At 39.0% G+C, this 17,457-nt stretch overlaps 1 non-coding gene across 1 annotated transcript; it reads left to right on the top strand.

The window, feature by feature from the left end:
• The first annotated feature begins 15,240 nt into the window (after positions 1-15,240).
• LOC112793752 (small nucleolar RNA R71) lies at positions 15,241-15,344 on the top strand. Its single transcript, XR_003198449.1, has one exon. It is a non-coding gene; the product is annotated as a small nucleolar RNA R71 (small nucleolar RNA).
• Positions 15,345-17,457: the final 2,113 nt, after the last annotated feature.

Below are 17,457 nucleotides of genomic sequence, written 5' to 3' on the forward strand. Positions count from 1 at the left end.
CCTTCCTAACTTAAGCATCGGAGTCTGTTGCAAGTACCATCCCCACCTCCTCACGAGGAACTCAGACGATGGCGCTTCTGCACCAAAATAAGTCGATTGCTGCCTCAGAAGGACTCTGGATCTCACGTTTAGACCCAAATCACCATTTTAGGTAACCCTCAGAACATTGGCGTCGTTGCTTGGGACCTTGAGCTCAATCCTTGATAATAGCGGACAATCAATACGAAAACAGTCACACGGCGTCTGAGTTAGAGCCAAAGCCCCACCAGGATGACTTCATGCTAGCACTACCTCCACCTTGAGAGAGAACACATGCCCCTCATAGGGAAGGAACATTGAGAAATCCTCAGCCGCGGCGGATTCAATCAGAGGTCTATCCCGCTCGAAGATGAAGAACCTCCCAATCCAACGAAAATACTAGGGTTAGTTCACGGCCACCGCAGACGATTAGAGCAACTCGAATTGGAAGCTGAACGACAATGGGAAGCAGAATCAAAACTGTGAAGGGAGGTGTGATGATGAACAGAGCTGGAGGAGAAGCTCTTAAGGTTGGTGTCTGATCTTTGAAGACAGAGAAATCGAGCAGATAGGGAGGAAAGCCCCCTTAGGAGGAGATGATCCATTTGTTGAAGAGATCATGCGAGATAGAATTCCCATAAATTTTAAAATTTTCGACATAGATCTCTATGAAAAAACAACCGATTCGATACACCATCTTAACAGCTTCAAAAGTCAGATGTACCTAACCGATATTTCTAATGCTACTTGTTGCAAAGCTTTCCCGATAGCTCTGACTAAAATTTGTTTATATTCCATCCAAAATGCACCATTGTATAAAATTTGATTGTATTGAAAAATAAAAATTAAACATATGCAATAAATAGTAGGATTGCAATTGGTTTCACGTTCATGATTAAAACCTGTCTAAAAACCAACTATTTACTCTAACAACGCCTATGATAAATCGTGCCTTTAACCATGGTTTTATTTGCTGGTTTTCCTTATTATAAAATTTTGTATTCAATTGTATATTAAGTTCTCTTTTTCAAACTCATAAAATTCAAATAAATCCTACAATTTCTGTTTATTTTTGGATTACATAAATCAATACCGAAACCTAAAATTTATATAAAGGTCACGATTTATATATGAAAATTGAAATGACAGTGTCCTGGTTTCAAAAGGCATAAATTCACAACGGATACCTTAAAAAGGTATAAGATAAGGGAAAGGGGAGCCAAGAGACCAGGTATATTTTTTTTCATTACAACTATCCTAAGAGCACTACTGACTTTAGCATCGGAGTGCTTTGCATATTGCTCCACGGTTTGGTGTTGATACGTCCAACTCATATCCAGCTACAGTTATAAACATTTGCACCGTGCCACCATCTATGGGATCCTTGAACGTTTCACACCATGATTGATCACAAGATACAATCAACTATACTACCAAACACTCCTAAAAAGGAAATACTCCACAAAAATGGACATGAAACTAACCCCAATTTCACGGACAAACATCAAGTTCCACCGGGTTTTGAACATCATTAGGATCATAATGCAGGAACTCAACATTTCGTCGGCTTAGGACCAGCAGACTACATCCATACGATGCAGGAAATGCGTCACAAGATGCAAGAGATTGCAAGAAATGCAACACAAGATGCAAAAATAGAATGTAAGCTTGAAGAACGCTCATAATCTCAACAATTCCATTCCCATAGTTGTTTAACTAGAGGGCAACAGGATACTCGAGAGCGAGTAACCCCTGAGATCCTAATTCCTTGGCAATCCAATCTCTCTAATCACAATCAATCTTGCCAATTTCTTGATCTAATTGTCATGAGAAGATGTTAAGTACATATCTCTCATCCATAAGCCACACTAACTCTCAGAATCTCAATTCCTTCTGAATGGTGTTGATCAAGAGTGTAGTGAAGGATAGAGCCCCAGTTCTAATACTCATGATTCCCCTTCTGAGGCTCACACAAGCATTCACAGATTCAAACCCCCTTCCGGAGTGAATGAAACATCAATCAAAACAGAAGATATCCAATAGCTACCCAAACAGATTGAGAAGAAGAAGAAGTTCACTCAATCATGTGAATTATAATAGAGCTCCTCCCCTAATGAAGTGGGGTTAATGGATCATCGCTCTAAGAACAAGTGCAGAAAATTTAAATTGCATAAAAGTAAATTAAGCTCAACATGAACGGGAATATAAAATTGACAGAAAGTAAATTGGCAGAAAGGTAGAAGTGCAAGAAATAGAAATTGCATAAAGGAAACTAAATTCAATACAAGTTGAAATGTAGAATTTGCAGAAAATCAAAGTGTATCTCAACTATGCTAAGCTCTCTGGAGTCTCTAATCCTCCAAGAGAGCTCTCTACTAAAGCCTTCTACCCTACTCTTACTCTTACTGCAGCGTTCCACTACAACTACTCAGCCCCCTAATGAATTGAAACTGATGCCTTTATATAGGTTTCCCTAAATTACAAATTGAAATGAAATTTAAAACAAATTACAATCAAATGAAAATTAAATCTAGATGATCCTTATGGCCTTGATTGAGTGATATGAATGGGCTTGCTTGCTTGAAGTTCAAATAAGCTTGGAATGAAGCTTAATTGAATCAGAATTTGATTCCAGGAGAGCGTAGCGTTCTTTTGGCGAGTGGAGCATTTTTGCACCCACGCGTACGCGTGCTATACGCTTGCCCGTCCCTGGTGTTTTGGTCCATCGACGCGTACGCGTCCCTTGTAGCGCTTGCTTTGAGAGCGTAGCGTTCGCGAAACGAGCGCTCCTTCCACGCGTACGCGTGGATTGTAAAAATGTCATATCCATGCTACACTTCATTCACGCGAATGTGTGCTTCTTAAAAAATGTTACACCAACGCGTATGCGTCGCTGGCGAATTTTCCAGCCTCAATATCGCAGGCGCTCTTGAACGAAGAGTGTATCGCTCGCGCCAAAGAACGCTCTTCTCTTGTTTTAATCATGGGTCACGCTTTTAAAAGCGTAGCCTAAGGTTCCAAAGCGTGCTTAAACTTCAAAGTGTGCCCCAAAATTCCTCTTTTCTTCTTTTGAGGTTAATTGAGCTTAATTTGTGCTTTTTTTGCTTCTTTTTCTACTTATTTCCTACAAAGTTTATCAAATCAAAAGATCAAAGAAATATACTATATAAGCACTAAAATACTCAATAATTAAGCATTAATCATCAATTTCTTGTATTAAAAAGCATAGGAAAACACAACATGATGCGCAGTCATCACATGCCACCTCGATGGCATAATAATAATAAAGAATGGGAAACCAGAAATCCTAGGAATGCTAAGCCCCGTGAGACCCAAGATGCCATGACTCAGGTAATAGTGAATGTAGCGGTAGGTAAGAATGGATTTGCAAAGTCTAGAAATGCGATAAAGAAATATGTTAAGCTTGCAAGTTCCGAAGTATTGAGAGTGCAAATTTTCTGAGTGTTCAATTTACCCCGGAAGATTTCCAACACGCCACGTCAGAAGATGATGAACCTCTGGTAATCATGAATAGGTTGGAAAATGGAATTATCAAAAGGATTTTGGTTGACACGGGAGCATATTCAAATTTGCTTTTCTGAAATGCTTTTGACACACTGGGTCTAACCGATTAGCACCTGAAGCCAAATCTTCCCAGGGTGGTGGGTCTGGGAGACCATTTCATTAAGCCAGATGGAACAATAGACCTTCTCTTTACCTTAGGAGAGGGAACTGACGTTTGGGTGGTGCAAGCTGAATTTGTTGTTTTGAAAGATTCTACAACCTACAATGTGATCCTTAGGAGAATAATGACCAATGACTTTATGCATTTATCTCAACAAAATTTTTAGTTATGATGTATTTGACCTCCGAAGGTCGTGTGGCTACAATCCATGGAGATCACATAGCAGCTGTCAATTGTAATAAAGCAAGTTTAACTTTGCGGGGTAAGGCCAAAAACTCTATGGGAGTACTTTTGATAGATTTGGACTCCTGAATTCGAGAGAAACCTAGGCCAGAACCCAATGGAAACTTGGAGAAATTCCAAATTGGAGAAACTGTAGAGAAGTATACCATAAGGACTACCTTACCCTTTGAAGTTAGAACTTTAGGATCTCCTAAAACATAATGTAGATTTGTTTGCATGGAAACCCTCTGATATGCTGGGAATCGATCTTGAATTTATGTCCCATCAACTTGTGATTGATCCTACGTATAAGTCAATTTCACAAAGACGTAAGAAGATGTCTTAAGACTATGCCAGCGAGGTTAAAAAGCAAGTTCAGGGGCTATTGGATACAGGATTTATTTGGGAACTCACTTATTCAACATGGTTATCTAACATGGTGATGGTTAAAAAGGCTAATGAAAAATGAATGTGTTTAGATTATATCAATTTAAATAAGGCCTGCCCAAAAGATAGTCTTTTTCTTTACCAAATATATATAATTTGATTGATTCTGCATCGGGTTATTGGGTTCTAAGTTTCTTGTATGCATATAGTGGGTACAATCAAATACCAATGCATAAGCCAGATGAGGATAAAATGGCTTTTGTTATATCGGAAGGAAATTATTATTATATTGTAATGCCTTTTAGTTTTAAAATGCAGGGGCTACCTATCAGAGATTAATGGCTAAGATATTCAAAAATCAAATCGGGAAGAATATGAAAGTCTACATCGACGACGTGTTGATCAAGACCAAGTCAAATACGATTTGATTACTGATCTACAAGATACCTTTGTGAGTCTCTGACAACATAGAATGAGGTTGAATCCTGTTAAGTGCGCATTTGGGTTACATAGTCACTCTAAGAGGTATTGAAGCTAACCCTAAGAAATGTTGAGCTATTCTCGATATGGCAAGTCTTCAAAACTTCAAAGAGGTTTAGAGGCTAACAGGTTCTCTAACGGCTTTGTCTAGGTCTCTAGGCGCTTCTACTGAAAAAGCAAAACCTTTTTTCAACTCAATAAAGAAAGGAGTGGCTTTCATGTGTGGTATGTGAAATTGTGATTTACACTTTTCACAACTCCGCATAGTTGACCAGCAAGTGCACTGGGTCGTCCAAGTAATACCTTACGTGAGTAAGGGTCAATCCCACGGAGATTGTCGGCTTGAAGCAAGCTATGGTCATCTTGTAAATCTCAGTCAGGTGGATTCAAATGGTTATGAGGTTTGATAGTAAAAAGAATAATAAAACGTAAAATAAAATAAAGTTACTTATGTAGTTCCTTGGTGAAAATTTCAGATAAGCGTTTGGAGATGCTTTGTTGCTTTTGAACCTCTGCTTTCCTACTGTCCTCATCCAATCATGCGTACTCCCTTCCATGGCAAGTTGTAAGTTGGTGGATCACCATTGTCAATGGCTAACATCCGTCCTCTCAGTGAAAATGGTCCGGCTACGGTTCTCACTACAAGACTAATCATCTGTCGGTTCTCGCTTGTGTCGGAATAAGATCCATTGATCCTTTTGCACACTGTCTGCGCCCAACAGTCGCGAGTTTGAAGCTCGTCACAGTCATCCTCTCCTAGATCCTACTCAGAATACCACAGACAAGGTTTAGACTTTCCGGATCTCAGGAATGCTATCAATTGTTTCTAGCCTATACCACGAATATTCTAATTTCACTTATTTGAATGCTCTGTTGTCAGGAGATGCTAGTCAAACGCATGGATCAGAGACCCAAGAGAATATACTCCAGCTGGCATCCAATGACTACGTTGAACATCATGTAGACCGCTTTGTGGTTGTCAGGCACGCGGATCTTGGCTAAGCGAGTACTGAAGATAGAGGGTGATTGTCACGGGTTAGTCCTTCAGTATGACTTAACTGAATTAAGTACAAGAGTATATCTTGGAGAAGAAGTAGGCGTAAATTGAATGAAAAACCATAGTACTTGCATTAATTCATGAGGAACAGCAGAACTCCTCACCTTAATCTATAAGGTGTAGAAACTCCACCATTGAAAATACATAAGAACACAATGGTCTAGGCATGGCCGAATGGCCAGCCTCCAAAAAAGGGTTCGAAGAGCTCCCAAAAGGTCAAAGACCTCGAATACAATAGTAAAAAGTGCTATTTATACTAAACTAGTAAACTAGGTTTATAGAAAATGAGTAGATAGTGCAGAAATCCACTTTCGGGGCCCACTTGGTGTGTGTTTGGGATGAGCCTTGAAGCTTTCACGTGCATAGGCCATCCTTGGAGTTTAACTCCAGCTTTGGTGCCAGTTCCGGCGTTTTACGCCAGAAAAGGGTCTCTAATGGGTGTTTGGATGCCAGTTTGGGCCATCATATCTCGGGCAAAGTATGGACTATTATACATTGCTGGAAAGCCCAAGATGTCTACTTTCCAACGCAATTGAGAGCAGGCCAATTAGGAGTGCAAGAGGGTCAGAATCCAACAGCATCTGCAGTCCTTTCTCAGCCTCTGAGTCAGATTTTTGCTCAGGTCCCTCAATTTCAGCCAGAAAATACTTGAAATCACAGAGAAACACACAAACTCATAGTAAAGTCCAAAAGTGTGATTTTTTCATAAAAACTAATAAAACTATACTAAAAAGTAACTAAAATATACTAAAAACTACCTAAAAACAATGCCAAAAAACGTATTATCCGCTCATTACAACACCAAACTTAAATTGTTGCTTGTCCCCAAGCAACTAAAAACAAAATAGGATAAAAAGAAGAGAATATACAATAAATCTCAAAATATCAATGAAGCTTAGTTCTAATTAGATGAGCGGGACTCGTAGCTTTTTGCTTCTGAACAGTTTTGGCATCTCACTTTATCCTTTGAAGTTCAGAATGATTGGCATCTATAGGAACTCAGAATTCAGATAGTGTTATTGATTCTCCTAGTTTAGTATGTTGATTCTTGAACACAGCTACTTTATGAGTCTTGGCCGTGACCCTAAGCATTTTGTTTTCTAGTATTACCACCGGATACATAAATGCCACAGACACATAACTGGGTGAACCTTTTCAGATTGTGACTCAGCTTTGCTAGAGTCCCCAGTTAGAGGTGTCCAGAGTAACACACTCTTTTTGCTTTGGATCATGACTCTAACCACTTAGTCTCAAGCTTTTCACTTGGACCTTCATGACACAAGCACATAGGTAGGGACAACTTGATTTAGCCGCTTAGGCCAGGATTTTATTCCTTTGGGCCCTCCTATCCATTAATGCTCAAAACCTTGGATCCTTTTTACCCTTGCCTTTTAGTTTAAAGGGTTACTAGCTTTTTGCTCTTGCCTTTTGGTTTAAAGAGCTATTGGCTTTTTTTGCTTTCTTTTTCTTTTTCATTCTTTTTTTCGCCTATTTTTGTATTTTTCACTACTTTTTCTTGCTTCAAGAATCAATTTTATTATTTTTTAGATTATCAATAACATTTCTCCTTTTTCGTTATTCTTTCAAGAGCCAACAATTTTAACATTCATAAACTTCGCTATAAAAAATATGCACTGTTCAAGCATTCATTCAGAAAACAAAAAGTATTGCCACCACATCAAAATAATTAAACTAATTTCAAGATAGAATTCGAAATTCATGTACTTCTTGTTCTTTTGCAATTAGAAACATTTTTCATTTAAGAAAGGTGAAGGATTTATGGGACATTCATAACTTCAAGGCATAGACACTAGACACTAATGATCATGTATAAAGACACAAACATAGACAAAACATAAAGCATAAAAAAACAAAAAACAGAAAAACAAATAATAAGGAAATTAAAGAACGGGTCTACCTTAGTGATGGCGGCTAGTTCTTCTTCTTGAAGATCCTATGGAGTGCTTGAGCTCCTCAATATCTCTTCTTTGCCTTTGTTGTTTGATGCACGAAATTGTGATCTCTTCTTTTCACAACTCAAATAATCCCCGGTGATGAATTCAAAAACTTGGTGTTCAATACCATGGCATAAACACAACTACGCACAACTAACCAGCAAGTGTACTAGGTCGTCCAAGTAATAAACCTTACGCGAGTAAGGGTCGATCCCACAGAGATTGTTGGTATGAAGCAAGCTATGGTCACCTTGTAAATCTTAGTCAGGCAAACTCAAATGGTTATGAATGATGAATAAAACATAAAGATAAAGATAGAGATACTTATGTAATTCATTGGTGGGAATTTCAGATAAGCGTATGAAGATGCTTTGTCCCTTCCGTCTCTCTACTTTCCTACTGTCTTCATCCAATCCTTCTTACTCCTTTCCATGGCAAGCTGTATGTAGGGTTTCACTGTTGTCAGTGGCTACCTCCCATCCTCTCAGTGAAAATGTTCAACGCACCCTGTCACGGCACGGCTATTCAGCTGTCGGTTCTCGATCATGTCGGAATAGAATCCAGTGATTCTTTTGCGTCTGTCACTAACGCCCCACAATCGCGAGTTTGAAGCTCGTCACAGTCATTCAATTATTGAATCCTACTCAGAATACCACAGACAAGGTTTAGACCTTCCGGATTCTCTTGAATGCCGCCATCAATTCTAGCTTATACCACGAAGATTCCGATTAAGGGATCCAAGAGATATCCACTCAATCTAAGGTAGAACGGAGGTGGTTGTCAGGCACACGTTCATAGGTGAGAATGATGATGAGTGTCACGGATCATCACATTCATCAAGTTGAAGAACAAGTGATATCTTAGAACAAGAATAAGCCGAATTGAATAGAAGAACAATAGTAATTGCATTAATACTCGAGGTACAGCAGAGCTCCACACCTTAATCTATGGTGTGTAGAAACTCCACCGTTGAAAATACATAAGAACAAGGTCTAGGCATGGCCGTGAGGCCAGCCTCTCAATGATCTAAGATCTAAAGTGATCAAAAGATTCCAATACAATAGTAAAAGGTCCTACTTATAGAGAATTAGTAGCCTAGGGTTTACAGAGATGAGTAAATGACATAAAAATCCACTTCCGGGCCCACTTGGTGTGTGCTTGGGCTGAGCATTGAAGCATTTTCGTGTAGAGACTTCTCTTGGAGTTAAACGCCAGCTTTTGTGCCAGTTTGGGCGTTTAACTCCCATTCTTGTGCCAGTTCCGGCGTTTAACACTGGGAATTCTGATGGTGACTTTGAACGCCGGTTTGGGCCATCAAATCTTGAGCAAAGTATGGATTATTATACATTGCTGGAAGGCTCAGGATGTCTACTTTCCAACGCCGTTGAGAGCGCGCCAATTGGGCTTCTGTAGCTCCAGAAAATCCACTTCGAGTGCAGGGAGGTCAGAATCCAACAGCATCTGCAGTCCTTTTTAGTCTCTGAATCAGATTTTTGCTCAAGTCCCTCAATTTCAGCCAGAAAATACCTGAAATCACAGAAAAACACACAAACTCATAGTAAAGTCCAGAAAAGTGAATTTTAACTAAAAACTAATAAAAATATACTAAAAACTAACTAGAAGATACTAAAAACATACTAAAAACAATGCCAAAAAGCGTACAAATTATCCGCTCATCACAACACCAAACTTAAATTGTTGCTTGTCCCCAAGCAACTGAAAATCAAATAAGATAAAAAGAAGAGAATATACAATGAATTCCAAAAACATCTATGAAGATCAGTATTAATTAGATGAGCGGGGCTTTTAGCTTTTTGCCTCTGAACAGTTTTGGCATCTCACTCTATCCTTTGAAATTCAGAATGATTGGCTTCTTTAGGAACTCAGAATCCAGATAGTGTCATTGATTCTCCTAGTTAAGTATGATGATTCTTGAACATAGCTACTTATTGAGTCTTGGCCGTGGCCCAAAGCACTCTGTCTTCCAATATTACCACCGGATACATACATGCCACAGACACATAATTGGGTGAACCTTTTCAGATTGTGACTCAGCTTTGCTAGAGTCCCCAATTAGAGGTGTCCAGGGTTCTTAAGCACACTCTTTTTGCCTTGGATCACAACTTTATTTCTTTCTTTTTTTTTCGTTTTCTTTTCTCCCTTTTTTCGTTTTTCTCCTTCTCTTTTTTTTTTTGAATTCACTGCTTTTTCTTGCTTCAAGAATCATTTTTATGATTTTTCAGATCCTCAGTAACATGTCTCCTTTTTCATCATTCTTTCAAGAGCCAACATTCATGAATAACAAATTCAAAAGGCATATGCACTGTTTAAGCATACATTTAGAGAACAAAAGTATTGCCAACACATCAAAATAATTAATCTGTTATAAAATTCAAAATTCGTGCAATTCTTCTCTTTTTCAATTAAAGAACATTTTTCATTCAAGAAAGGTGATGGATTCATAGGACATTCATAACTTTAAGGCATAGACACTAAGACACTAATGATCACAAGACACAAACATAGATAAACATAAGCATGATTTTTCGAAAAACAGAAAATAAAGAACAAGGAAATTAAAGAACGGGTCCACCTTAGTGATGGCGGCTTGTTCTTCCTCTTGAAGATCCTATGGAGTGCTTGAGCTCCTCAATGTCTCTTCCTTGCCTTTGTTGCTCCTCTCTCATGATTCTTTGGTCTTCTCTAATTTCATGGAGGAGGATGGAGTGTTCTTGGTGCTCCACCCTTAGTTGTCCCATGTTGGAACTCAATTCTCCTAGGGAGGTGTTCAGTTGCTCCCAATAGTTTTGTGGAGGAAAGTGCATCCCTTGAGGCATCTCAGGAATTTGATGATGAGAGGGGTCTCTTGTTTGCTCCATCCTCTTCTTAGTGATGGGTTTGTCCTCATCAATGGGGATGTCTCCCTCTATGTCAACTCCAACTGAATAACAGAGGTGACAAATGAGATGAGGAAAGGCTAACCTTGCCAAGGTAGAGGACTTGTCCGCCACCTTATAAAGTTCTTGGGATATAACCTCATGAACTTCTATTTCTTCTCCAATCATGATGCTATGAATCATGATAGCCCGGTCTATAGTAACTTCGGACCGGTTGCTAGTCGGAATGATTGAGCGTTGGATAAACTCCAACCATCCTCTAGCTACGGGCTTGAGGTCATGCCTCCTCAGTTGAACCGGCTTCCCTCTTGAATCACTCTTCCATTGGGCGCCCTCTTCACAAATGACTGTGAGGACTTGGTCCAACCTTTGATCAAAGTTGACCCTTCTAGTGTAAGGATGTTCATCTCCTTGCATCATGGGCAAGTTGAATGCCAACCTTACATTTTCCGGACTAAAATCCAAGTATTTCCCCTGAACCATTGTAAGCCAATTCTTTGGGTCCGGGTTCACACTTTGATCATGGTTCTTGGTGATCCATGCATTGGCATAGAACTCTTGAACCATTAAGATTCCGACTTGTTGAATGGGGTTGGTAAGAACTTCCCAACCTCTTCTTCAGATCTCATGTCGGATCTCCGGATATTCACTCTTTTTGAGTTTGAAAGGGACCTCGCGGATCACCTTCTTCAAGGCCACAACTTCATAGAAGTGGTCTTGATGCACCCTTGAGATGAATCTCTCCATCTCCCATGACTCGGAGGTGGAAGCTTTTGCCTTCCCTTTCCTCTTTCTAGAGGTTTCTCTGGCCTTGGATGCCATAAATGGTTATGAAAAAGCAAAAAGTAATGCTTTTACCACACCAAACTTAAAAGGTTTGCTCGTCCTCGAGCAAAAGAAGAAAGAAGAGAGTAGAAGAAGAAGAAATGAAGGAGATGGAGATGGCTTTGTGGTTCGGCCAAAGGGGGAGAAGTAGTGTTTAGGTTGTGTGAAAATGAAGGAGTGAAGATGGGTTTATATAGGAGTGGAGAGAGGGGTAGGGTTCGGCTATGGGAGGGTGGGTTTGGGTGGGAAAGTGGTTTAAATTTGAATGGTGAGGTAGGTGGGGTTTTATGAAGAATGGATGTGAGTGGTGAAGAGAAAGATGGGATTTGATAGGTGAAGGGTTTTTGGGGAAGAGGTGTTGAGGTGATTGGTGATTGGAGTTAAACGCCAGCTTTTGTGCCAGTTTGGGCGTTTAACTCCCATTCTTGTGCCAGTTCCGGCGTTTAACGCTGGGAATTCTGATGGTGACTTTGAACACCGGTTTGGGCCATCAAATCTCGGGCAAAATATAGACTATTATACATTGCTGGAAAGCCCAGAATGTCTACTTTCCAACGCCGTTAAGAACGCGCCAATTGAGCTTCTGTAGCTCCAGAAAACCCACTTCGAGTGAAGGGAGGTCAGAATCCAACAGCATCTGCAGTCCTTTTTAGTCTCTGAATCAGATTTTTGCTCAAGTCCCTCAATTTCAGCCAGAAAATACCTGAAATCACAGAAAAATACACAAACTCATAATAAAGTCCAGAAAAGTGAATTTTAACTAAAAACTAATAAAAATATACTAAAAGCTAACTAGAACATACTAAAAACATACTAAAAACAATGCCAAAAAGCGTACAAATTATCCGCTCATCATTGTTCCTCCCTCATGGCTCTTTGGTCCTTTCTGATTTCATGCAGGATAATGGAGTGCTCTTGGTGCTCCATCCTTAGTTCTCTTGGTGCTCTATGTTGGAACTCAAATCTCCTAAAGAGGTGTTGAGTTGCTCCCAACAGTTGTGTGGAGGAAAATGCATCCCTTGAGGCATCTCAGAGATTTCTTAATGAGGGACTCTATGGTCTTGTTGAGGTCCATGAGTGGACTCTCTTGTTTGCTCTATATTCTTTTTAGTGATGGGCTTTTGAGATGAATCTCTCCATCTCCCACGACTCAGAGTTGGAAGCAACTGCCTTCCTTTTCTTCTTCCTAGAGGTTTCTCCGGCCTTAGGTGCCATTAATGGTTATGGAAAAATAAAAAGCAGAGCTTTTTTCCACACCAAACTTAAAAGATTTGCTCGTCCTCGAGAAAAAGAGGAAAGAAAGGAGGAGAAGAAGAAGAAATAGAGGAGATAGATGTGTGTGGGAATTCGTCCAAGTGGGTTAAGTGTTGGAGATGTGTGAAATGGAAGGTGGTAAGGAGGGTTATTTATAGGGTAAGGGAGAGAGGGTAACCGTGTGGAGAATGGGTGGGTTTGGGAGGGAAATGATTTGAATTTGAATGGTGAGGTAGGTGGGTGTTGGGGAACAGTGTTATGGAAAAGTGTGAAGAAAAGGGAGAGTAAGGTGGGGTAGGTGGGGATCCTGTGGAGTCCACAGATCCTGAGGTGTCAAGGAATTCTTATCCCTACACCTTCCTGGCGTTTAAACGCCCACTGTGTGCCAAATCTGGTGTTAAACGCCAGTTCTGCTACCATTCCTGGCGTTAAACACCAGGCTGGTGCCCCTTTTTGGCATTTAATACCAGCCAGACACTAGACAGCCCTTTCTGGTGTTAAACGCCTGTCTGACTGCCAGTTCTAGATTTTAACGCCCAGAATGCTGCCAGACTGGGCGTTAAACACCCATTCTGCTATCCTTACTGGCATCTAAACCTTAGTAAGCATGTCCTCCAAGGTGTGCTATTTTTGATGCTGTTTTTCATTCTGCTTCAATTTTGTAGTTGTTTTTATGACTTCACATGATCATCAACCTATAGAAAATATAGACTAACACTAGAAAATAAAAATGAGAAAGTGATTAATATAGATAAATAAAATTGGGTTGCCTCCCAATAAGCGCTTCTTTAATGTCAATAGCTTGACAAGAAGCTCTTACAGAGCTTCACAGATGCTCAGAACATGGTTGTAGCCTCCCAACACCAAACTTAGAAGTTGAGTGTGGGGGCTCTATCTGACTCTGTATTGAGAGAAGCTTTTCATGCTTCTTCTCCATGTTTACAGAAGAAGATCCTTGAGTCTTGAACACAAGGTAGTCCTCATTCAATTGAAGGAATAACTCTCCTCTATCCACATCAATCACAGCCCTTGCTGTGGCTAGGAAGGGTCTTCCAAGGATAATGGATTCATCCTCATCCTTCCCAGTGTCTAGGATTATGAAGTCAGTAGGGATGTAAAGGCCTTCAACCTTCACTAAGACATCCTCTACAAGTCCATAAGCCTGTTTTATTGATTTGTCTGCCATCTCTAATGAGATTCTTGCAGCTTGTACCTCAAAGATCCCTAGTTTCTCCATTATAGAGAGTGTCATTAGGTTGATACCTGACCCCAGGTCACACAGAGCCTTTTCAAAGTTCATGGTGCCTATAGTGCAAGGTATTAAGAACTTTCCGGGATCCGGTTTCTTTTGAGGCAATGTTTGCTGAATCCATGTATTCAATTCATTGATGAGCAATGGAGGTTCATCCTCCCAAGTCTCATTACCAAATAACTTGGTATTCAACTTCATGATTGCTCCTAGATACTGAGCAACTTGCTCTTCAACAGTGTCTTCGTCCTCTTCAGAGGAAGAATACTTATCAGAGCTCATGAATGACAATAGTAAGTTCAATAGAATCTCTATGGTCTCTGTATGAGCCTCAGATTCTTTTGGTTCCTTAATAGGGAACTTATTATTGGTCAGTAGACGTCCCTTGAGGTCTTCCTCACTGGGAATCACTGCCTTTTCACTCTCTCCAGGTTCGGCCACTTTGGATATGGTTATGGCCTTGCACTCTCTTTTGGGACTCTCTTTTGTATTGCTTAGGAGGGTACTAGGAGGAGTTTCAAAAACTCTTTTACTCAGCTGACCCACCTGTGCTTCTAAATTTCTTATGGAGGACTGTGCCTCAGTCATGAAACTGAGAGTGGTCTTAGATAGATCAGAGACAATGGTTGCTAAGCCAGAAAGGCTCTGCTCAGAATTCTCTGTCTGTTGCTGATAAGATGATGGAAAATGTCTTCTATTGCCAAACTTATTTCTCCCACCATTATTGTTATTGATGCCTTATTGAGGCTTCTGTTGATCCATCCATGAGAAATTTGGATGCTTCCTCCATGAAGGATTATAGGTGTTTTCATAGGATTCTCCCATGTAGTTCACCTCTTCCATTGCAGGATTCTCAGGGTCATAAGCTTCTCCTTCAGAGGAGGCTTCTTTAGCACTACCAGATGCAGCTTGCAATCCAGTCATATTCTGAGAAATCATATTGACTTGCTGAGTCAATATTTTGTTCTGAGCCAATATGGCATTTCAGAGTATCAATCTCAAGAACTCCTTTCTTCTGAGTTACCCTATTATTCACAGGATTCCTTTCAGAAGTATACATGAACTGGTTATTTGCAACCATCTCAATAAATTCCTAGGCTTCTACAGGTGTTTTCAGATGAAGGGATCCACCAGCAGAATGATCCAATGACATCTTTGACATTTCAGGCAGACCATCATAGAATATACATATGATGCTCCATTCTGGAAATATGTCAGAAGGACATCTTTTGGTTAATTACTTGTATTTTTCCCAAGCTTCATAAAGGGATTCACCTTCCTTCTGTCTGAAGGTTTGGACGTCCACTCTGAGCTTACTTATCTTTTGAGGTGAAAAGAATTTGGTCAAGAAGGCATTGACCAACTTTTCCCAAGAGTTCAGGCTTTCTTTAGGTTGTGAGTCCAACCATGTCCTAGCTCTGTCTCTCACAGCAAAGGGGAAAAGCATAAGTTTGTAGACCTCGGGATCAACCCCATTGGTCTTAACAGTATCAAGGATCTGCAAGAATTCAGCTAAGAACTGATGAGAATCTTCTGATGGAAGTCCATGAAACTTGTAGTTCTGCTGTATTAGAGAAACTAATTGAGGCTTAAGCTCAAAGTTGTTTCCTCCAATGGTAGGAATTGAGATGCTTCTTCCATAGAAGTTGGAAGTTGGTACAGCATAGTCACCAAGCATCTTCCTTGCATCTCTAGCATTGTTGTTGGGTTCGACTGCCATGTCTACTTCTTTTTCGAAATTCTCTGAAAGGTCCTCTTCGGAGTGTTGTGCTTTAGCTTTTCTTAGCTTCTTCTTTAGAGTCCTTTCAGGTTCAGGATAAGTTTCAACAAGAATGTTTTTATCCCTGTTTCTGTTCATATGAAAAAGAAGAGAACAAAAGGGGGTTGTGGAATCCTCTACGTCACAGTATAAAGATTCCTTGAGATGTCAGAAGAAAAGAAGAATGAGGTAGAAAGAGAATGAGAAGAATTCGAACACAGAGGCAGAGAGAGGGTTCAAATTATAAGTAGAAGAGAAGTGTTAGCAAATAAATAGAAAGAGATGAGAGAGAGAGAGAGAGTTTTTGAAAGTGGTTAGTGATTTTCAAAAATTGTAAGTGGAAAAATGGTTGGGTGGTTTTGAAAAAGATAAGAAATAGTAATTAGTTGAAAAAGATTTGAAAATAATTTTGAAAAGATAAGACGTTAGAAAAATGATTTTGAAATCAAAATTTAAAAAGATATGATTGAAAAAGACTTGATTTTAAAAAGATATGATTGAAAAGATATGATTGAAAAAGATTTGATTGAAAAAGATTTGCTTTTAAAAAGATATGATTGAAAATATATGATTGAAAAAGATTTGATTTTTAAAATTGATGACTTGACTAACAAGAAACTAAAAGATATGATTCTAGAATTCAAAGATTAAACCTTTCTTAACAAGAAAGTAACAAACTTGAAATTTTTGAATCAAAACATTAATTGTTAGCAAGAATTTTTGAAAATGTGAAAAGATAAGATTTTAAAATTATGATTTAAAACATGAAAAATTGAAAAAAATTTGAATTTAAAACGAAATTACCTCCCCTGTGTCATCCTGGCGTTAAACGCCCAGGATGCTATCCATTCCGGTGTTTAACGCCTAGAATGCTACCTCTTTGGGCGTTTAATGCCTAGCCAAATACCCTGGCTGGTGTTAAACGCCAGAATTCCTTCCTTATTGGGCATTTTTCTAAACGCCCAGCTTTTTCTCTGTGATTCCTCTGCTGTATGTTCTGAATCTTCATTTCTCTGTATTATTTACTTGAAAAGAGATATTTTTGATTTTTTGAATTTTTAATGAAGAAAGAGAAAAATAACAAAATGAAATAAAACATAAAAATGCAAGATCAAAACAAGTAATGCATGCAAGGACACTTTGAATATCAAGATGAACACCAAGAACACTTTGAAGATCATGATGAACATCAATGACATATTTTTGAAAATTTTTAAGAAAACAAAGATATGCAAGATGCCAAACTTAGAAATTTTTAATGTTTAGACACTATGGATTTGAAAATGCATATAAAAAACAAGAAAAGACACAAAACAGAAGAAGTTAAAGATCAGAACAAGGAAAATCATCAAGAACAACTTGAAGATCAATGAAGAACACAATGCATGAAATTTTTTTTCGAAAACTTGAGAAAATTTGAAAACATGCAATTGACACCAAACTTAGAATTTGACACTAGACTCAAACAAGAAACACAAAAATATTTTTTTGGTTTTTTATGATTTTATAAAAACTTTTTTTCGAAAAATTTTTGGAAAATCGAAAAAGAAGAAAAATTTTTTGAAAGATTTTTGAAAACTTTTTGAAAATAAAATAAAGGTTGAAACAAGAAGAAAATTACCTAATCTAAGCAACAAGATGAACCATCAATTGTCTAAACTCGAACAAT

Source organism: Arachis hypogaea, chromosome 3 (assembly GCF_003086295.3).
Source record: "Arachis hypogaea cultivar Tifrunner chromosome 3, arahy.Tifrunner.gnm2.J5K5, whole genome shotgun sequence".
Taxonomy (NCBI): domain Eukaryota; kingdom Viridiplantae; phylum Streptophyta; class Magnoliopsida; order Fabales; family Fabaceae; genus Arachis; species Arachis hypogaea.